Genomic DNA, 22,872 nt, shown 5'->3' with positions numbered 1-22,872 from the left:
CTGTTTTATTATAAATAACTATGAACATCTTTTGTCATAAATAGTTGTCTCTATTTCTTCTGAATAAATACCTAAAAGTAGAACTAATAAGTCAAAATACATAAGTACCTATAAAGCCCTTGTTACATATTGTCAAATTGCCTTCCAGATGATTTGTACTATCTATATGAGGGTCATATTTTACCACACCCTCACCAACATTAAATATTATCATTTTTGAAAAAAACAGTGTTGGGACTTCCCTGCTGGTCCAATGGTTGAGAATCTGTCATCCAATGTAGGGGACAGGGTTTGATCAGGGAACTAAGATCCCACATGCTGCAGAGCAAATAAGCTAGTGCCACAGCTCCTAAGCTCTAGAGCCTGTGAGCCACAACCAGAGAAGCCCACGTGTCGCAGCAAAGACCCAGTGTAGTCACACACACACAAAGCAATAATAACAAAATTTTTAAAAGTGTTAATTTGATAAGTTAAAACTGCCATACTGTTTTCATTTTTTATTACCAGCGAATTTGAATGTTTATATATACTAATTTACCACCAATATTTTATTCTTCTATGAACTGTCTACACATAACATACCCATTTTTCTCTGTGGCCTTAATATTTTTCTCATTGATTTGTATGAACTCTGTTAAGGTTATTGAATGTCATATTTGTGACAAATAGTTTTCACAGCTTGTTATTTATCTTTTAATTTGACATTGTTTTAAATATGTAAATATTAGTATCTATTTATATTAAAATATGACTCCCTTTCTGTTTTCATTTCTTTGTTTTCATGCTTAGAAAATGCTTCTTGTTCAGAAATCAGATGAATACTCACTAGATTTTTCCTGGATATCTTAAGGCTTCATTTTTTAAAATCCTCTTTTAAAAAATATGGTGTGCCACTTGTTTTTAAAACTGAATAAAACATTTTCTTAATGACTCAGGCAGGGTTATATTTATAAACAGTGTTTAAAGTTTTGTGTCATAAGACAAAATATTCCCAGGCACGACTGAAATGGTAGAGAGAATTTTCCTCCATTCTCTGAGACCTCAGACTCTATGATTTGCTAATTCTGTGGCTAATTTTCAATTTTGATCTCTTCTCTGACATTAGGCTTTTAGCTTTTCTCCGCTATTGTAGATGCAATTGTGTGTACTGTCCACCAGTCACAATGTTCACTACTTTAAAAGCTCATACTTAGAATAACTGTAATTGTATTACCATGAACTAGAGATATGTATAGTTGAGCCTGGGTGTGGAAGGCAGATTAATGTCCTCGCAAAGGTGTCCATGGGCTTCCCAGGTGGCACTAGTGGTAAAGAACCTGCCTGCCAATGTAGGAGACTTAACAGAAGTGGGTTCAATCCCTGGGTCAGGGAATATCCCCTGGAAGAGGGCACTTCAACCCACTCCAGTACTCTTGCCTGGAGAATTCAATGAGCAGAGGAGCCTGCTGGGCTACAGTCCATAGGGTTGCAAAGAGTTGGACACGACTGAAGTGACAACACAAGGTGTTCATGTCCTAATTCCTAGAGACAGTATATTCAATATACTGTGCTAAACAGCAAGTGAAAATTATGATTTCTGATCAGTTGACCCAGAGAAGTGGAGATTATTCTGAATTACTGGTTGGGCTCAGTGTAATCACAGGTGTACTCGGAAGTGAAACATGGAGGTAGGAGACTCAGTGTCAGAATGATTTGATAAGAGAAAGACTCGATCAGCCATTGCTGGCTTTGATGATGGAAGAGAGCCACAACCCAAGGAATTCAGGCAGCTAGAAGTGAGATGCTGGAAAAGGCAAGCAAGTGGCTTCTCCCTGAGAATATCCAGAAAGGAATGCAGTGTTCCTGACAGCTTGATTCTAGCCTAATGAGACCCATTTCAAACTTCTGACCCCCCAAATTATAAGAATAAGAATAAATTTGTGTTGTTTTAAGCCATGAAACTTTGTGTGATTTGTTACAGCAGCAATAAGAAAATAACATGGGGCCTAGAAGTCTATTAAACAGAAAAAAATCACATGGGTTTCAGTGCATGACCTTGACATCTGCTATTTTGGCTGCTCTGAGGTTTTATATCCACCACTCTCCCTCCCAATTATTTCCATGGTTGCTGGAAATCCAACCTACATCAGGATCAGAGGCTAAGTAGGGCATTTTTATTTTACAAGAATTAGCCCCTATGAATTAAGTTGCAAACATTGGGTCAAAGAGTGAAGTAGAAGGAAGCTGCAGAGACAAAGTATTTTTTTTTTTTTTACATTTTAATTCTTTTTTTTTTTTTATTTTTAAACTTTACATAATTGTATTAGTTTTGCCAAATATCAAAATGAATCCATCACAGGTATAGACACAGTATTTTTGAAGTTTTTCGGAGAAATCACAAGGCTGGACTGTCTCCCCAGTTTGGAAGAAAGACCATCCAAGAGAAGGTCATGACCTGGGTGACAGCATCATGGTTTAATTAGCATCTGCACTGAGTCAGATAACCATCTCTGTCTTTAGGTAAAATCCCCTCTGTCTCTAAAATACTGGGTACTTCAAGAGCATGCAGTGCAAGGACTCCACATAGCAGAGTATTCTGGCAGTAGGGCTGGGAGATTAAATGGATTCTGCGCCACCAAAAGCGTTGGATCCAGACTGAATGACAGAGCACAAACTAAGTCAATAAAAACTCAGGTGCTCCTCAAGAATAGTTCACAAATAAGAATAAGGGAGGATCAGGGAAGAAGGACCTGCATTGGGCAGAGGGAACTTGCCTCTAAAATGCATCAAGAAATTTCCCCAGTGGTGTAAGTAAAGACTGCACTTAGATAATGTGTTGTAATAAATGTTGAATAAGAATCTGGAGCATGTTATCTCTGTATTCCTAATGTCTACCAAAGTGTCCTACTTGTAGTAAATACTCAATAAATTCTTGTTATAAGAATGAACAAATGCATGAATTTAGTAATCCTCTGTCATCTTTAAATCCCACTCCAGGGCTAGTAACAAAGACCTAATAAAAGTTTTCAATCTTAACATAAAAGACTAATATTTACATGAAGGCCTATTCAAGTTAACTTAGGATGTAAAAAAAGTATTAATATATTGGAATTCTTTTTATTCCAAGGGAGGGAAAAAATGGACTTTCTCTGAGCTATAAGCTTTGGGGTGACAGCTGAGAAAGAAAAGCAAAATGGTTAAAAGTAGAGGATAATAATTATAGAATAGTGTCATAATTTCCCACTCCAGTACTCTTGCCTGGAGGATCCCATGGACAGAGGAGCCTGGTAGGCTGCAGACCATGGGGTTGCGAAGCGTCAGACACGACTGAGCGACTTCACTTTCACGCACTGGAAAAGGAAATGGCAACCCATGCCAGTGTTCTTGCCTGGAGAATCCCAGGAACGGTGGAGCCTGGTGGGCTGCCGTCTATTGTGTCACACAGAGCTGGACACGACTGAAGCGACTTAGCAGCAGCAGTGTCATAATTTAAAATGTAGTTTTAATAACTTAATGCATGTATGGCATTTAAAGATTAGTATCTGATGTAAATGCCCTCAATAGATTATGACTATGATTTTACTCTTTAACATTTTTACATGCTCTCCAATAATTAAAAGGCAACGCTCAGAAAAAAATAACCCAAAACAGTATTAAATAAGGTCAAAGAATATATGGGTTTGTTAATTTATTAGAAAGAAAAGTAACTAATGGATGATGACAAGACTATCTTTACATGTATATACTGACATATAAGATATGGACAGTTACAAAAATGAGAGTATTGATTTAATATATTTTCTTGGCTGTGTTCATTACTTAAGGGATCACATAGTGAATCTACTACTAAAGTAAAGAATACTCTAAGTTTTGAACATGTTTTTTTTATATAAATAGGACACTTTAGGATAAATAAACCAAAGAAGAGGCTTAACTCAGGTCAAGAAACATGAGCACCAAGATGAAAGGTAACATACAGATCAGATACATAAGGAAATGCTGATTAAGCCATATCCTTAAGGCAATACAACTCACTTTCAAAGTACTTATTGGGGCATTTGAAGACTCATAAGGAACTGACAGCCACCCTTACCCAAAAGTAAGAAAAGATCAATCTTTCAAAAAAAGAAAATAAAAAACATAAACCAATTAAGAAAAGAAAACTCCCTCCCAATTAGAAGCTTTGATTCCATGTTTGCTGTGATGAAGGAGGAGAGCTGTCAGATCCATTCGCTGTCATCAAGAAAGTAACAGGATGGGTATAGACCCAAAGGTGTCAGTGTAGACTAACTAAATGATCTATATTGAATATGAATGACTGGGTAGCTTTCTCCTGTCTTGATTATCAAAGAAAGGTGGTAAATGTACAACTTTAAGACCACTGGGTCAGAGTTATTCCAGTACTTTCTTCTCTCCAAAGTCCCAGACATGTCAATAACCTGAGCCCTTTTTCTTGATAGAAATGTTAATACCGAGACCTAAATGATGCCATTTGGGGCTCAAATTGATTTTATAATTAACTGATGTGAGCACCATTTTCCAGCTCACATTTGTGGAAACTTACAAAGAAAAGAGTAGGTTCTTTTGTTTCTCAAAAAAAAAAAAAAAAAACCTTTTGGGCCCTTGGAAAAGAAGTTGCTGATATGGCAGCTTGTACGGGTTCACTGATAGTTATGCCAACCAACTGCACTTTGCTTGGTTGGTGCTTCTAGAGCGTTTAGTGAAAGGAGCAGCACAGACGCTGTGTATCTTGATTTCAGCAATGTTTGACAAGGTCTCTCATAATGAGCTTGTATTAACAGAAGTTGTGGCCCAGAAAGTAGAACAGCTGATGGACTGTTCTTTCAATGGCCAAGGAATGTTGAGTAGTGAGCTCACCAGGAGGGAGTCTCTCCTCTTAATGCTTCAAGGGAATATCATCTTAATATTTTTATAAAATATTCAGATGAAGCCTGGATTAGATACCCCAGCATGCTTAATACCATTGGGAAGAGTTATCCATTCATGATCGTGGTGGCAACCAGGCAAAGGGAAAAGAGGAGTCCCAGGGAGCATTATTATTAATAATTTGGGCCCTTGGGAGGTGTTTTCCAAATCTGCCTGCATATCAGAAACACCTGGGACCGTGTTGAAAAATATAAACACTCAAGGCATTGCGTCAGACCTGCTTAACTAGAATTTCAAGTGATAAAGTCCTGGCATTTGTATTTAAAAAAAAAAAAAGACTACCAAGGAGATTCAGAGGCAATCAGTCCAACTCCCAACTTTCAGAACCACTGTATCAATGGTATTTAGTGAAAGTTTTTCCAGGGTCACAAACGGTCCCTACCTGGTAGTCTAGAGATCTTCATGGGCTTTTGAATTATGAGAAAATCCTTCCCTACACTCTGGTTCCATCCATCCTTGTCTCTTCCTCATGGGGCAGGGCAGGGGAGAGGAGGAGCACAGCACCTGGTAAAGAAAGCACAGGCTGATGTCAGCCAGATTTGGAGTCAAGCCTTGCTTCTGTGACCTACTGCCTGTGCAAGGGGGTCTATGCCTCCAATGCCTCATCTTAAATTGCAAGGATTTAGCGAGACACACATGTAAATTTCTGCCTGGTACATAGTTGTCAGTTAATGCCAGCTATTATTGTTTTTTTTTTTTTTTTTTTTTTTTTTATTTATTTTTTTTTTTATTTTTTATTTTTTTTTTCTAATTTTATTTTATTTTTAAACTTTACATAATTGTATTAGTTTTGCCAAATATCAAAATGAATCCGCCACAGGTATACATGTGTTCCCCATCCCGAACCCTCCTCCCTCCTCCCTCCCCATACCATCCCTCTGGGCCGTCCAGTGCACCAGCCCCAAGCATCCAGCATCGTGCATCGAACCTGGACTGGCAACTCGTTTCCTACATGATATTTTACATGTTTCAATGCCATTCTCCCAAATCTTCCCACCCTCTCCCTCTCCCACAGAGTCCATAAGACTGTTCTATACATCAGTGTCTCTTTTGCTGTCTCGTATACAGAGTTATTGTTACCATCTTTCTAAATTCCATATATATGCGTTAGTATACTGTATTTATGTTTTTCCTTCTGGCTTACTTCACTCTGTATAATAGGCTCCAGTTTCATCCACCTCATTAGAACTGATTCAAATGTATTCTTTTTAATGGCTGAGTAATACTCCATTGTGTATATGTACCACAGCTTTCTTATCCATTCATCTGCTGATGGGCATCTAGGTTGCTTCCATGTCCTGGCTATTATAAACAGTGCTGCGATGAACATTGGGGTACACATGTCTCTTTCCCTTCTGGTTTCCTCAGTGTGTATGCCTAGCAGTGGGATTGCTGGATCATAAGGCAGTTCTATTTCCAGTTTTTTAAGGAATCTCCACACTGTTCTCCATAGTGGCTGTACTAGGTTGCATTCCCACCAACAGTGTAAGAGGGTTCCCTTTTCTCCACACCCTCTCCAGCATTTATTATTTGTAGACTTTTGGATCGCAGCCATTCTGACTGGTGTGAAATGGTACCTCATAGTGGTTTTGATTTGCATTTCTCTGATAATGAGTGATGTTGAGCATCTTTTCATGTGTTTGTTAGCCATCTGTATGTCTTCTTTGGAGAAATGTCTATTTAGTTCTTTGGCCCATTTTTTGATTGGGTCGTTTATTTTTCTGGAGTTGAGCTGTAGGAGTTGCTTGTATATTTTTGAGATTAGTTGTTTGTCGGTTGCTTCATTTGCTATTATTTTCTCCCATTCTGAAGGCTGCCTTTTCACCTTGCTAATAGTTTCCTTTGATGTGCAGAAGCTTTTAAGGTTAATTAGGTCCCATTTGTTTATTTTTGCTTTTATTTCCAATATTCTGGGAGGTGGGTCATAGAGGATCCTGCTGTGATGTATGTCGGAGAGTGTTTTGCCTATGTTCTCCTCTAGGAGTTTTATAGTTTCTGGTCTTACGTTTAGATCTTTAATCCATTTTGAGTTTATTTTTGTGTATGGTGTTAGAAAGTGGTCCAGTTTCATTCTTTTACAAGTGGTTGACCAGATTTCCCAGCACCACTTGTTAAAGAGATTGTCTTTAATCCATTGTATATTCTTGCCTCCTTTGTCAAAGATAAGGCATTAAAAAGATCATACACCATGATCAAGTGGGCTTTATCCCAGGGATGCAAGGATTCTTCAATATCCGCAAATCAATCAATGTAATACACCACATTAACAAATTGAAAAATAAAAACCATATGATTATCTCAATAGATGCAGAGAAAGCCTTTGCCAGCTATTATTGTTAATAGATTGTTCAGCAAAGTCCTCAGTTCTGTTGATCTGAAGTCTGCACTTTTAGAAAAACATGCCTTTTTAAAATATTTATTTTTCTTTATTTATTTGGCTGTGCCAGGCCTTGGTTGCATCATGTAATATCTTTGATTTTCACTGCAGCATGTCAGATCTTTAGTTGCAGCATGTGAGATCTAGTTTCCCAAAAAGGAATCAAACCTGGGCTCCCTGGAATGGGAGCTTGGTCTAGCCACTGGACCACAAGGGAAGTCCCAGAACATGCCTTTTATGCAGCCCTGTCCAGAGAAGGGAAGAAGCCACCATATATTGACCATCAACTGTGCGCTGGGCACAAGGTCTGTCTCAGATCTAATCTGATTTCCTTCCTTGTCACCAAAACCCTCATTTTCGCACATGAGGAACTTGAGGCTCAGAGAGCTTAAATGACTTCCCCAAGTCACCCAGCTAGAAAGGGTCAGATACCAATAATTTGGCTAATAAACTTGCACTGAGGTTTCCCCATGGCACTTTTTTAATGGTTAATATAAGGAGTGGAGAAAGCGTTGCCCTTTAAAAAATCTAAAGAAAGACATTTTGAAACTGCGAGGGAGGGGGGAAGTCACACCACCTACATTCTCCATTATCTGAACACTCAGCAATTAGCCAGAGGAAAAGCCCTACAAACAGGTGGTTATTGCTCACTGGCTTTCCCTGTTTTTCACACACATGCACACACACACACACACCCCCCACAAAGATCCCTGGCCACTTTATTTAAAATTACAATATCTCCCCCATACCACTCTTATTTCTTCCCTTGCTTTATTTTTCTTCTTATTCCTTAATCACTATCTCACATATTGTCATTTTGGTTATTTATGTTCTTTACTGGGACTCTTCCCCCCTAGAGGGTTAGCTCCTTGAGGGAAGGAATTTTGTCTATTTTGTTTATTCCAACATACACATGCCTAGAACAGGGAGGCACACATTGACACTCTATAAATGTCTATGGCATGAATGAATGAAAATGGATGGATGGGTGAATGAATAAAAAGTCTTAAAGTATCAATCATAAGAGTTGAAAGTAATTATAATCTTTTTAAATAGCTGCATTGTTCTGGTTTTCTTTTTTTTTATTGTCACCCTGTTTATTTATTTATTTATTTAATTTTTTATTAATGTTTTTATTTTTTTAAATTTTATTTTATTTAACTTTACAATATTGTATTGGTTTTGCCATATATCAAAATGAATCTGCCACAGGTATACATGTGTTCCCCATCCTGAACCCTCCTCCCTCCTCCCTCCCCATACCATCCCTCTGGGTCATCCCAGTGCACCAGCCCCAAGCATCCAGTATCGTGCATCGAACCTGTACTGGCGACTCGTTTCATATACGATATTATACATATTTCAATGCCATTCTCCTGGCTTTCTGTTATAAATATGTATTATTTGTATAATAATAGTTTTCAAAAATGTTACTTCAATTGTCCAGGTTATTAATGATTTAAAGCTGAAGTGAGAACAAAGATAGGACTGGGGTTATCTTCTCGAGGCCAGATGTGATGGATATTTTCCACAGGCCCCTCAAATCCACACTCCATCCTTCCTCACTGTTCTATGCCCTGAGATGTTGACCTCTTTGAACTGCATCAACAGGCTCTGGACCTCTGGTTTCCAGCTGGGTAAAGAATGAGGCTGGGCTATTTGTCACCAGTCTCTCTGGTTGCTGCAGATGGACTGTGTCCCTCTACTTGGAGGCCCCAGTACATCAGGCACCTTCTCCTTACCCCTAATCTCTCTAGGTTCTATAACTGCTCCTACTCTTGTCTCCCTCAGGCCAAGGAATGTAACAGCTCACCATTTTGCATGACCTGAATGCATCGCTTCCTTTGCTGGATCATCTCAACTCTGCCCACACCTTTAAAATAGTGCCTTTATTAAATCTTCCTCAATTACCCAGTTAGGTATGCCACCAGTTCTTTATTGGATTTCTGACTGATAGAAAATGGGGATTGTGCTCACAGTTAGAAGAGCTGAATCCTAATACCAGTTTCACTACTGGTTTGCTCAAGGCTACCAACCACAGTTCCTTCATCTGAAAACTAAAAAAATTAGGGAAGACAACCTTCAACATTCTGTGATTCTTAAGCCCTTTGCATAGAGAACCAAGTAGTTACTTCCCCACTGGTTAGAAAGTGTTAACTTGATCCAGATTCTGAAAAGGACCAGTCTTCCAGGAACTTAGTCACAAGGGTTGTAGCTATACTGCTCATGATAAAGCCGAGCTCAGCAATTATAAAGCCAGAAAAATCCAGGCCCATCTTTGCCCTCACTACAGCTTAAAATCAGTAATTTCCTAGAAAATTGAGGCTACAATCTTTAAACTATTATTATACAAATAACACATATTTATAGTAGAAAAACAAGAATTTGCAGCTATATGAGGATATCAAGCCAGTCAATCCTAAAGAAAATCAATCCTGAATATTCATTGGAAGGACTAATGCTGAAGCTGAAGCTCCAATACTTTGGCCACCTGATGCAAAGAGCTGACTCATTGGAAAAGACCCTGATGTTGGGAAAGACTGATGGCAAAAGGAGAAGTGGATGGCAAAGGCTGAGATGGTTAGGTAGCATCACTGACTCAATGGACATGAATTTGAGCAAACTCTAGGGGATAGTGAAGGACAAAGGAGCTTGGTGTGCTGTAGTCCCTGGGGTCACAAAGAGATACAACTTAGCAGCTGAACAACAACAAAGAATTGATAATTACTTTCAACATTTGCAATTGACACCTTTCGAGATTTTTTCCTATTCATTCCTATTCCACAAATCCTATCCTATTCCAAATCATATCCTATTCCACAAATATTTACTGAATGCCAGTATATGCCTGGCTTCTAGGCATGTGCATAGTGTTGCATTATTGTGAAGTAGTTGTGTAGCCAAACCTGAGTTCTGGATGCTGCTTCGGTTCTCCTCTTTGCCTAAGTATAATATCTGAAGAACTATGTAATTCCTGTTTTTCGGGCAGTGGGTACACATGACACTTAAGTTCCCAGAAGGGTGAATTTCTTTTTGTCTTGGTCTGGTAGGACCAAGTTGAACCTTCCTGCCATTTGACTTAGCTTCCTTGTCTTAGACACAGCTTTTGCCAGAAAGCTTTCTCTATCACCAAACCAAAATTGTCGACAATAAAAACAAATGAGGAATAAAAAGACCCTTCCAGGAAGTGGGAATTATTTATCCAAATAACACTGGAGGTTTTGAAGTAGTATCTTTGAAAGTCAGAGTAGCTTCAAGGTAGTGAAAGCCTTCATCTAGTGTGACTAGAAAAGTAAACCTGCCCAAGCTGAAGAAGCCACACACACACTAGCTATGGACAGAAGTAGGATAGGGCTCTCTAACTCCTGTCTTCACTTCATCTCATCTTCACCAGTGAAGGACAGTTTTGTTTTATTTTGAAAAACACTACAACAACGTTATACTCTGAGAAGCAATAAGGTTAGCAAAAAGTGCATTTGTCTTTCTTATTGACAGTCTATTAATCTTTTGAAGACTATCAAAGACCTAGGCTTACTTTAATGAGAGCAGAAAAGAGCTAGCATGGTCCCACAAGGATGAAATCAGGACTGATCATCACTTCATTTCGACCATTCAAGGCTTCTCAGAGGGCAAATATAGTCACTGCTGGAAAGGTGTCTGTAACATAATAATGGTTCGTGAAATTTTGTTAATAAATTAATGAGTGAATAAATTATTCTTAGTTCAGTTTAGTTTAGTCATTCAGTCGTGTCCGACTCTTTGCGACCCCATGAACCGCAGCATGCCAGGCCTCCCTGTCCATTACCAACTCCTGGAGTTTACACAAACTCATGCCCATTGAGTCGGTGATGCCATCCAACCATCTCATCCTCTGTCGTCCCTTTCTCCTCCTGCCCTCAATCCTACCCAGCATCAGGGTCTTTTCCAATGAGTAAACTCTTTGCGTGAGGTGGTCAAAGTATTGGAGTTTCAGCCTCAGCATCAGTCCTTCCAATGAACACCCAGGACTGATCTCCTTTAGGATGGACTGGTTGGATCTCCTTGCAGTCCAAGGGACTCTCAAGAGTCTTCTCCAATACCACAGTTCAAAAACATCAATTCTTCGGCGCTCGGCTTTCTTTACAACTTTCACATCCATACACGACTACTGGAAAAACCATAGCCTTGACTAGAGGGACCTTTGTTGGAAAGTAATTTCTCTGCTTTTTAATACGCTGTCTAGGTTGGTCATAACTTTCCTCCTAAGGAGTAAGTGTCTTTTAATTTCATGGCTGCAATCACCATCTGCAGTATTTTGGAGCCCAAAAAAATAAAGTCTGACACTGTTTCCACTGTTTCCCCATCTATTTCCCATGAAGTGGTGGGACTGGATGCCATGATCTTTGTTTTCTGAATGTTGAGGTTTAAGTCAATTTTTTCACTCTCCTCTTTCACTTTCATCAAGAGGCTCTTTAGTTCTTCACTTTCTGCCATAAGGGTGGTGTCATCTGCATATCTGAGGTTATTGATATTTCTCCCAGCAATCTTGATTCCAGCTTGTGCTTCTTCCAGCCCAGCGTTTCTCATGATGTACTCTGCATGTAAGTTAAATAGGCAGGGTGACAATATACAGCCTTGACATACTCCTTTCCCTATTTGGAACCAGTCTGTTGTTCCATGTCCAGTTCTAACTGTTGCTTCCTGACCTGCATACAGATTTCTCAAGAGGCAGGTCAGGTGGTCTGGTATTCCCATCTCTTTCAGAATTTTCCACAGCTGATTGTGATCCACACAGTCAAAGGCTTTGGCATAGTCAATAAAGCAGAAATAGATATTTTTTTGGAACTCTCTTGCATTTTCGATGATCCAGCATATGTTGGCAATTTGATCTCTGGTTCCTCTGCCTTTTCTAAACCCAGCTTGAACATCTGGAAGTTCATGGTTCATGTACTGTTGAAGCCTGGCTTGGAGAATTTTGAGCATTACTAGCATGTGAGATAAGTGCAATTGTGTGGTAGTTTGAGCATTCTTTGGGACTGAAATAAAAACTAACCTTTTCCAGTCCTGTGGCCACTGTTGAGTTTTCCAAATTTGCTGACATATTGAGTGCAGCACTTTCACAGCATCATCTTTTAGGCTTTGAAATAGTTCAGCTGGAATTCCATTACCTCCATGAGCTTTGTTTGTAGTGATGCTTCCTAAGGCCCACTTGACTTCACATTCCAGGATGTCTGGCTCTAGGTGAGAGATCACACCATTGTGATTATCTCTGGGTCATGAAGATCTTTTTTGTACAGTTCTTCTGTGTATTCTTGCCACCTCTTCTTAATATCTTCTGCTTCTCTTAGGTCCATACATTTTCTGTCCTTTATTGAGCCCATCTTTGCATGAAATGTTCCCTTGTTATCTCTAATTTTCTTGAAGAGATCTCTAGTCTTTCCTATTCTGTTGTTTTCCTCTATTTCTTTGCATTGATTGCTGAGGAAGGCTTTTTTATCTCTCCTTGCTATTCTTTGGAACTCTGCATTCAGATGGTATATCTTTCTTTTTCTCCTTTGTTTTTTGTTTCTCTTCTTTTCACAGCTATTTGTAAGGCCTCCTCAGATAGCCGTTTTGTTTTTTTGCATTTTTTTTTCTTGGGGATGGTCTTGCTCCCTGTATCCTATACAATGTTATGAACCTCCATCCATAGTTCATTAGGCACTCTATCAAATCTAGTCCCTTAAACCTATTTCTCACTTCCACTGTATAATCATAAGGGATTTGATTTAGGTCATACCTGAATCACCTAGTGGTTTTCCCCACTTTCTTCAACTTAAGTCTGGATTTGGCAATAAGGAGTTCATGATCCGAGCCACAGTCAGCTCCCGATCTTGTTTTTGCTGACTGTATAGAGCTTCTTCACCTTTGGCTGCAAAGAATATAATCAATCTGGTTTTGGTGTTGACCATCTGGTGATGTCCATGTACAGAGTCTTGTCTTATGTTGTTGGAAGAGGGTGTTTGCTATGACCAGTGTGTTCTCTTGACAAAACTCTATTAGTCTTTGCCCTGCTTCATTCTGTACTCCAAGGCAAAATTTGCCTGTTACTCTAGGTATTTCTTGACTTCCTACTTTTGTATTACAATCTCCTATAATGAAAAGGACATCTTTTTTGGGTGTTAGTTCTAAAAGGTCTTGTAGGTCTTCATAGAACTGTTCAACTTCAGCTTCTTCAGCATTCCTGGTCAGGGCATAGACTTGGATTACTGTGATATTGAACGGTTTGCCTTGGAAATGAACACAGGTCATTCTGTTGTTTTTGAGATTGCATCTAAGTACTGCATTTCGGACTCTCTTGTTGACTATGATGGCTACTCCATTTCTTCTAAGGGATTCCTGCCCACAGTAGTAGATGAAATGGTCATCTGAGTTAAATTCCCCCATTCTAGTTCATTTTAGTTTGCTGATTCCTAGAATGTCAACGTTCACTCTTGCCATCTCCTGTTTGACCACTTCCAATTTGCCTTGATTCATGGACCTGACATTCCAGGTTCCTATGCAATATTTCTCCTTATAGCATTGGACCCTGCTTCTATCACCAGTCACATCCACAGCTGGGTGCTGTTTTTGCTTTGGCTCCATCCCTTCATTCTTTCTGGAGTTATTTCTCCACTGATCTCCAGTAGCATATTGGGCACCTACCAACCTGGGGAGTTCATCTTTCAGTGTCCTATCTTTTTTCTTTTTCATACTGTTCATGGGGTTTTCAAAGCAAGAATAGTGAAGTGGTTTGCCATTCCCTTTTCCAGTGGACCACATTTGGTCAGACCTCTCCAGCATGACCTGTCCTTCTAGGGTGGCCCCACATGGCATGGCTTAATTTTATTGAGTTAGACAAGGCTGTGGTCCATGTGATCAGACTGGTTAGTTGTCTGTGATTATGGTTTCTGTCTTCCCTCTGACGCCCTCTCTCAGCACCTACCCTCTCACTTGGGTTTCTCTTACCTCTCTTCACGGCTGCTCCAGCAAAGCACAGCTGCTGCTCCTGACCTTGGACGTGGGGTAGCTCCTCTGGGCAGATCCTGCACCACACAGCTGCTGCTCCTGCGCCACGCAGCCATATTTTAACATCTAGTATTTAACAATATTTGACATTTATCAACAATGTTTTGAATTTATGGGGTATAAACAGAATGGGAAAGAAACAGGAGAAGGTGAAGGAGAAGGGGAGTCCTGGAGTACAAGTCGGACTTCACAGAACACAGGACAACTTGCTCGGTCTTGTGCCAGATTCACCTGTAAAGTGGGATGACAGTAACTGCCCATACGTCTGTTGTGAGTTTTATTTATTTACTTATTTTGGCTGTGCTGGGCCTTTGTTGCAACATGTGAGACCTTTAGTTCCATCCTGTGGGATCTAGTTTCCTGAAAAGGTTTAGACCAGGGCCCCCTGCATTGGGAGCATGAAATCTTAGCCACTGGACAACAAGGTAAGTGTTGTGAGTTTTAAATGAGTTAATTATGTAAAATGCTTATAACAGGACCTGGCACATGGTAAATTATCAATAAACATTAGCTATTACCCACCACTCCTCCCCCTTCTCCTCCTCCTTCTCTCCATACACTCAAGGAAATTTCCTGATCTGCCCCCTAGAAATTTTGTCCTCCTGCTGGTAATCTACTGTGTCTGTGGACTCTTCTACATATTACAGGATATACTGATGGTGTTTCACAATATCTACATTACAGACATTTGAAAATTTTAAATAAACTTGATACTGAAATAAGCTTCACTTGACAATGATCCCATCTCAGACATTCCTCTCAGGCCAAATATTGTCACTGAGCAAAGAGAACAGTGAAGCAACATGGCCACAGTCAATCTGGTGACTGAAGAGGTTTAGGTTCTTACTCTCATTCATTCAACAGATATTTATTAAATGGCAGGAACACCAGAAAGGAACTAGACATTGATCTTGTCTTAAAGAAGCTTCCATCAGAGGATAGTAAAAAATCAGACAGAGATTGTCAATATGGGTAGAAAATGATGTGGGCCACAGAGAAGCACAGCTAGATTGCTATGGACCTCTAGTGTCAGGAGAGGCTGGCTTCTGTTGGGGACTCAAGAAAAGAGAGTGCCATTCACACAGATACATGTCACCAATGCCTGCCGTGCGTAGTGACTCAAACCATCCTAAAACAGTTACCTTGAGCATAAGGATCTGATCTTTGCCTAGGCAGTTTTGCTCTCTAGAATTGTAGTGCAGGCCAAGTATGTCATGCCATATACCTTTATACCAGCCATCCTACCACCAGCACCACAAATCTCCCAGCCACTGCAGAATGCATCCAGAACTGGATCTTGAATGTTCCCATTGCATGCCCCTTGTTCTTCAGGGTCCATGGGTGGCAGCAGGCCAGTCCTCAAAGGAGAGCTCACCAACAGCATGGGCATCACAAATTTGACACAAGGGACCTCTGAAGTCATGAATGTGTTCTGCCTGTGTTTAAAACTGTGGCCCTTGGCATTGTGTATACTCAGTCAATGGTAGTAATCAGTCAGTGGCTTTAACCAGCTCAATTAAAACAAAACCTCAATAACTGACTAGGCAACTGCAAAGGTTAATGAAGCTTCACTTTGGTCAACACACTGAAACTTCTATGAATGGCATCAGCTAGAATTGTGCTGAGTGTAATCTGTTCACCAAAACTTGGAGGGCCTGACTAAGAAAGCCACAGGGCTTTAACAGCTTGACTTACCAGGCAAAAGAACAAACATTTTTAGATAAAACATACTGCAAAGAAATAATGAAATTTGTTTCAGGTTTTAAGCATGCCAATTGCAAAGATGTATATATGTGGTTTTGTGCACATCTTTCCAAGTTGCATCTTTGTCAATGTAATATCATCTTACATTGGTAAATGATTGTGTGATTTGGGTAACACTTTAGTCTCTTACAAGATGATATTCTGGAAAGGTCAGCACTGTGCCAACTCACTCACAACCTCTTCTGAGGGGATCCACCCTGCCCACACTTCCTGCCAAAGGGGCAGGCCCAGGAAGCCATGCTTAATACTCAGAGCCCTGCCTCCTCTGTCCACAAATGATTGGCTGTAGCTCAGGCACCAGTACACAAACCATAGACTGGTCAGGGAGTTCTAGTTTGCCCTTGAAGATGGGACCAATCAGATTCTCTCTTAGGGCCCTGAGCATGAAGAAAAATAGCCATCATTTAGTGCTAGGACCAGATGAAGTGGATATATAGCATGTTACTTAATCATAGAAATCAAAGATCCATGAACTCCTGCTGCTGAAGGCCTGGGAGCCTTCTTGAATCTAGAGTCAACTTTGAGCTCCAGGCTCTTTGAGGCCAACATTTAATACAGTTCTGGTTCTTGGATTTCCACATTCCTTCATCATCTTAAAATAAAGTGATGTAATACAATATGCTAAAGCCCTTCATCTTGAGTTGGCTTAAATGGCTATCTGTTCTTGCAAGTAAAATAGCCAAACCAAAACCAATGGGAAATTAAAACTGGGTCCCAAATGAATGCTCAGGCCACAAGGCCTTCTAAAGAAATCTCAAGAAGAAAGGCAAACTGACAATGTCTTAGCCATTACTGGGAAGGCAATAGAAACCAAAAAAAGAAAAAAGGGAACTGAAAGCCTTTAAAGACGATTTGGAAAGTTTGTGTGTGTATGCCACCTTAATGTGTATGCAGTGACTTGTAGAAGCAGCACCATGAATGGAGAAGACATAGTCTTACTGAGTTCTCTCTCATGAGCGAAACCAACCAAACTTAAAATAGATGATGAATGACTGCTGGTTATGAGACATGCTAAATGCACAGGAATCACAAATGATTGAAGCCAATTCACAAGAAAAACAGGACAATAATATTTGACGCAGCCTCAAAAGCAGGTGCTTGGTTTAGGGTGTGTCTATATGGCCCTCGTTTTTGTTTCCACTCAACTTTGGAAACTAAATGACACTGCTGTCTATTTTAAAATGGAAATGTATTGGTTCATATAGACTGTGTCTAAATAAAAGGCAGTTTCCACATAGCTCCTCAGTGGTAGCATTTCTTGTCCAAAGATATTTCATGGTTTGGGATTCAATATAATTTAGCCACTGTCTAAATATTCCAATTGATTTAGAAAGTGAATTATTATCATTTTTTATCTATGAAGACATTCCACTAGTTAAAAAAATAAACTACTTGTGAACTGAAGTTTTCACTACTTGAACGTGCTTTTCTATACCTGTATTAAATAAATTGTGTCTTCTTTCCTGGGGGAAGCAATGTGGGGAAGTAGCTAACTGATGGACTTTGGAAACAGATCAGCCTGAGTTCAAATCCAGGTTCAGTGATTTTCTTTTTTTTTTTCTTTTTTCCTAGTCTTGTGACCTTGGGCAAGTTAGTCCTGCAGTTTCTTTATCTGTCAGATAAGTATGATGATAATAATAGTACAAACTTTACAGGATGTACAAATTAAATGAATTAAGATAGATAAAGTGCTTAAACCCATGCCTGGTAGTTTATTTTCTATAAATAATCTAAAAATGTTTACTACTATTATGTGTCCAACTTTCACCAAACTCAGAAAATAAGTCATTGAGTGCATGCAAATATTGTCCTAGGAATGTACTTTTGTAATCTTGTTTAAAATTCACAATTGGAGGGTAGAAATTACTATCCCAATTTTATAGAAGTAGAATAAACCTCATTCACTGATTTGCTAAAGGTTGCCTGGTAATATATGGTAGAGCCAGTATCTGTGAATTTACATGTTAATCCAATCCACATGTTTTTTTTATTGAGTACTGGTTACACACTGGGAACTTCCTAGGTGGCACTGGTGGTTAAAAAAAAAAAAAAAAAAAAAAAACCTGCCTGGCAATGAAGGAGACAGAAGAGACCTGGGTTCAATTCCTAGGCTGGGAAGATCCCCTGGAGGAGGAAATGGCAACTCACTCCAGTATTCTTGCCTGGAGAATCTCATGGACAGAGGAGCCTGGCTGGGGTACAGTCCATAGGGTCACAAAGAGTCGGGACATGACTGAAGCAAACCCCTTGCCTGGGTGCTGAAATATAGACAGGCATCAAGCAGACATAAATCCTTGCCTTCATGGAGCTAACCTTCAGTTAGAGGAGACAATCAAAAATGGGAAGAGGGGAGGAAGCAGGACTGTGTGTTTGTTGCAGGGTGGATGCAGTTCAGGATGCAGTTCAGAATGCAGTTGTGGATATAACAGATAACCAGGGAAGGTCTCACTGAAGAGAGGATGTTTGAGGAAAGGCCTAAGAGAAGAAAGGAAACCATGGAGTAGCTAAAGGGGAAGCTTCTGGGCAGCATAAAGAGTATGTGCAAAGTCTCTGAGGCAGGAGTGTGTCTGGTATGTTCCAGGAACAGCAAAAGGTGACTGAAAGAGGAAAAAAAGAGGAAACAACAGGCAATGTATCTGCCTGCTAAAGCAGGAGATGCAGGGGACACGGGTTTGATCCCTAGGTTAGGAAGATCCCCTGGAGAAGGGAATAGCAACCCACTCCAGTATTCTTGCCTGGAAAATCCCATGGACAGAGGAGCCTGGCAGGCTACAGTCCAGGGGCCCACAAAGAGTTGGACATCACTGAGAGCAAAAGCAATGATAGGAGATGAGGTAGAAGAGGGGAGGGCTTGACTGATATTGATATTTGCTTAAGAGACCCCCTCATCTCAACCATGTTTACATTAACTAGGGTTTTGCCTCCACAAAGGCAGCATATATTAAGAGGCCACTGATGGAAGAGTCCCCCCTTAGGAAAGGACGTCTCCATCCTGTAGAGAGGAAAACCCAGGCCTTGTGTTAGTAGTCAGGTAGTTCGTCAGAACTGAAACTACATAACCAGCATGCCCCCGCCCAATCCCTCCACTGGCTGGAAGCAACCATGACGATGGTGCTCAGAGCCCTTGCAGAGGTGTGCTGTGGTCTCTCTGAGCTCATCACAGCACCTTCCTATGCAAGAGTTTCAATTCAAGGTCATTTTTGGTTCCTTTTCAGTAGCAGACTCAACCAGATCTATTCATGTATAGGAACAGTGCAAACACATTAATAGCCAGACCCCAGTGGGAGTTTTATTTTCCATTTCCTCCTCCCCCATATTTATTTGTTTCTTCATCTCCTCTGTGCAGTAAAGGTGACCTTGCATGACATTTTCAGATGAAACTTACAAAGGTAGGGGGAGAATGGGAGGATGTTACCCTGTGTTGGAACTACTTCTTCCCCAAACCCTTTCAGGCTCTGGAGTTGAGCTGCCTGGGTTCAAATCTGTATCACCACTCTGAAAGCTTAGCCAAAATATTCAAACTCAAAGAACCTTAGTTTCCCTATATTTAAATTGGGGGTGATGATGATAGCTGCTTAGTTAGGCTTATAGTGGGAATTAAATAAAATCATTTAATGCTATTTTAGAATTTAGTTATAATAGGAGGCTTGCCTCCCATTCCTGGAATGTTTTTCATTGCAATGAGAAGGATTTTTCAGGACACTAAGAGGCAGGTGTCCAAATGGATGTGGTTGTCTCTGCAGTTTCACTCAAAGCGTGTCACATATTTGCCACATGCTTCCATCTCTCTGATGAAAGTTCTATTCTTCCCCGACTGGTGGTTCCAGCCCCCCTAAGCCGATAAGCCTCTTGAGTTCTTAGAAGCAGACAGAGGTAGGCATAGCCCTCTCTGTGGTCTAGGCGAGTAACTGGTCCACTGCTTCCAATGGGCAAGGTGGTCTAACTACTTACTACCTCCCCTGGGGCCAACTCTGAGCTTTTCTTACCTTATACAGGGCACTAAGGGAAATTTTTGCAAATTCTCCCATAGAAAATTAAACAACATAGAAGAGTCCTTCAAGGGAAAGCAAGAAGGTTTTGGCAAGAGAATCTTCGGGGATAAAGTTCTTCCTCCTACAGTATAATTTGAGTGAGTGAATGAAGTCACTCAGTCGTGTCCGACTCTTTGCGACCCCGTGGACTGTAGCCCACCAGGCTCCTCCGTCCATGGGATTTTCCAGGCAAGAATACTGGAGTGGGTTGCCATTCCTTCTCCAACAGTATAATTTATCTTTGGGGAAAAAGGCACACAGAATTTGGTGGATATTATTTAATGGTCACAGCTTATTAGCCCTATGTGTTCCTACAAAAAGGAAAAAAATAACTACTTAGTTATGTCAGAAAATCTTCCACACTGATATTATAGCAAACAGTAAATATTACTACTGGCCTTTAGTATATATCAGAGGGTAAATGACCTGTTAGCTACAGTGCTTTATAGGAATGGCCAAAGCAATCATCTTAGGATCAATATAATTGAAAAAAATGTGTCCTAGAATGCTTCTGTAGCTCAATGATTTAAACAAACAGAATAACATTTTCTTATTGGCTTAGATGACAAGTTTTGAATTAACTTAATATGGTTCCTGACTAAGCTTCAATAGACAGACTCCCTTTAGAGAACAATTTTAAGTTGCTTGGAACTATCATCCCACTGGCTTAGTATCAAATTATTAAATGATATTGACACAAATCGCTGAATGCAATTAATAAAAAGCCATAGGAAGGATTTTATACAAGTAAGAAGCTTGGAGCTACATGGATAATTACCCCTAACTTATCTCAGTTTTGAATTCAGATTGAGATATGCCAGAATTTTTTGAAGAATACACCACAGACCAAAAGAGCCAGTTTAAAGATAGAAACCCACAAGTTCTACTCTTCATTCTATCCCCAAAGACATGTCCACCAAAAGATGAACCTGGAGGAATCAGTCTCCCTGACTTAAGACTATACTACAAGTATAGTCTTATAGTCTTGTATCTTATAGTATATACTACAAGTATATACTATACTACAAAGCTACAGTCATCAAAACAGTATGATACTGGCAAAAAAATAGAAATTAGATCAATGGAACAGGATTAAAAACCCAAAAATAAGACCATGCACCTATGGTCAATTAATCTATGACAAAGGAGGAAACATTACACAATGTTGGAAAGACGGTCTCTTCAACAAGTGATGCTGGGAAAAACTGGACAGTCTAATATCGTCACTAGATCATTCTTTAACTCCACACATAAAAATATGCTCAAAATGGATTAAAGACCTAAATGTGAGACCAGACACTGTAAAACTCCTAGAGGAAAACATAAGCAAAACACTCCCTGGCATAAGTCACAGCAATATCTTTCTTGATCCATCTCCCAGAATAAAGGGCATAAAAACAAAAACAAACAAATGGGACCAACTTAAACTCAAAAGCTTTTGCACAGCAAAGGAAACAATAAACAAAATGAAAAGACAATCCACAGATTAGGAGAAAATATTTGTAAATAATGTGACCAATAAGAGATTAGTCTCCAAAATTTACAAACAGCTTATGATGTTTAACAGCATCAAAACAAACAACCCACTCAAAAAATGGGCAGGAGACCTAAATAGACATTTCGTCAAAGAGACAAACAGATGGCTAATAAGCACATGAAATTATGTTCAACATTGCTAATTACTAGAGAAATGCAAACCAAAACTATAATGTGATATCACCTCACACCAGCCAGAATGGCTATCACCGAAAAATTCACAAACAATAAATGCTGGCAAGGTGTGGAGAGGCTGTAATTGTGACCTGTAAATTTACACTGTAAACTGGTACAGCCACTATGTAGAACAGTACAGAGTTTCCTTAAAAACTAAAAATAGAGCTACTGTATGACCCTGCAATCCCACTCTTGGGCATATATCCAGAGAAAAACATAATCTGAAAGGATACATGGATCCCAATGTTCATTGCAGCACAGTTTACAATACCCAAGACATGGAAGCAACCTAAATGTCCATCAGCAGAGGAATAAAGAAGATGTGGTACATATATACAATGGAATATTACTCAATCATTAAAAAGAATGAAATAATGCCACTTGCAACGATATGGATGGATCTAGAGAGTGCTGAACTGAGTGAAGTAAGTCAGAGAAGAAGAAATATCATATGACATCGCTTATATGTGGAATCTAAAAAGAAATGATATAGTTGAACTTACTTATAAAACAGAGACTCACAGGCTTAGAGAACAAACTTATGGTTGCCAGGGGAAAGGATAGTTAGGGATTTGGGGATGGACATGTACATACTGATACATTTAAAATGGATAACCAACAAGGACCTACTATGTAGCACATGGAACTCTGCTCAATGTTATGTGGCAGCCTGGAGGAGAGAGGGGTTTGAGGGGACAATGGATCTACGTGTATGTATGGCTGAGTCCCTTCACTGTTCACCGGAAAATTTCACAATGTTGTTAATAGGCTATACTCCAGTAAAAAATAAAAGTTCAATAAAATAAAATATTGAAAAAAAGAATGTATCACAGACCAAAGGAACCTGGTTTAAAGACAGAAACCCAACAGTTCCACTCCTTGTTCTGTACCCAAAGACATGTCCACCAAAAGACATGTGCATGAATATTCATAGCAGCTTTATTCATAATAGTCTAAAGTTGAAAACAACTGAATATCAGACAATGGTAGAATGGATCAATTGTAACATATATATACACACATATATATATTATA

At 39.6% G+C, this 22,872-nt stretch overlaps 1 long non-coding RNA gene across 1 annotated transcript; it reads right to left on the bottom strand.

Annotated features, from left to right (window-relative positions):
- Positions 1–3,637: 3,637 nt before the first annotated feature.
- LOC147343052 (uncharacterized) lies at positions 3,638–14,713 on the bottom strand. The gene is made up of 2 exons (XR_015156912.1): positions 14,270–14,713; positions 3,638–5,430 (listed from the first exon to the last, which is right to left on the bottom strand). It is a non-coding gene; the product is annotated as an uncharacterized LOC147343052 (long non-coding RNA).
- Between the last annotated feature and the right edge of the window lie 8,159 nt (positions 14,714–22,872).

This window comes from Bos grunniens, chromosome 28, assembly GCF_055505025.1.
Source record: "Bos grunniens cultivar Pamir isolate PY7600 chromosome 28, Bosgru_T2T1.0, whole genome shotgun sequence".
Lineage (NCBI taxonomy): Eukaryota > Metazoa > Chordata > Mammalia > Artiodactyla > Bovidae > Bos > Bos grunniens.
This window is presented reverse-complemented; position numbering and strand designations above follow the sequence as displayed.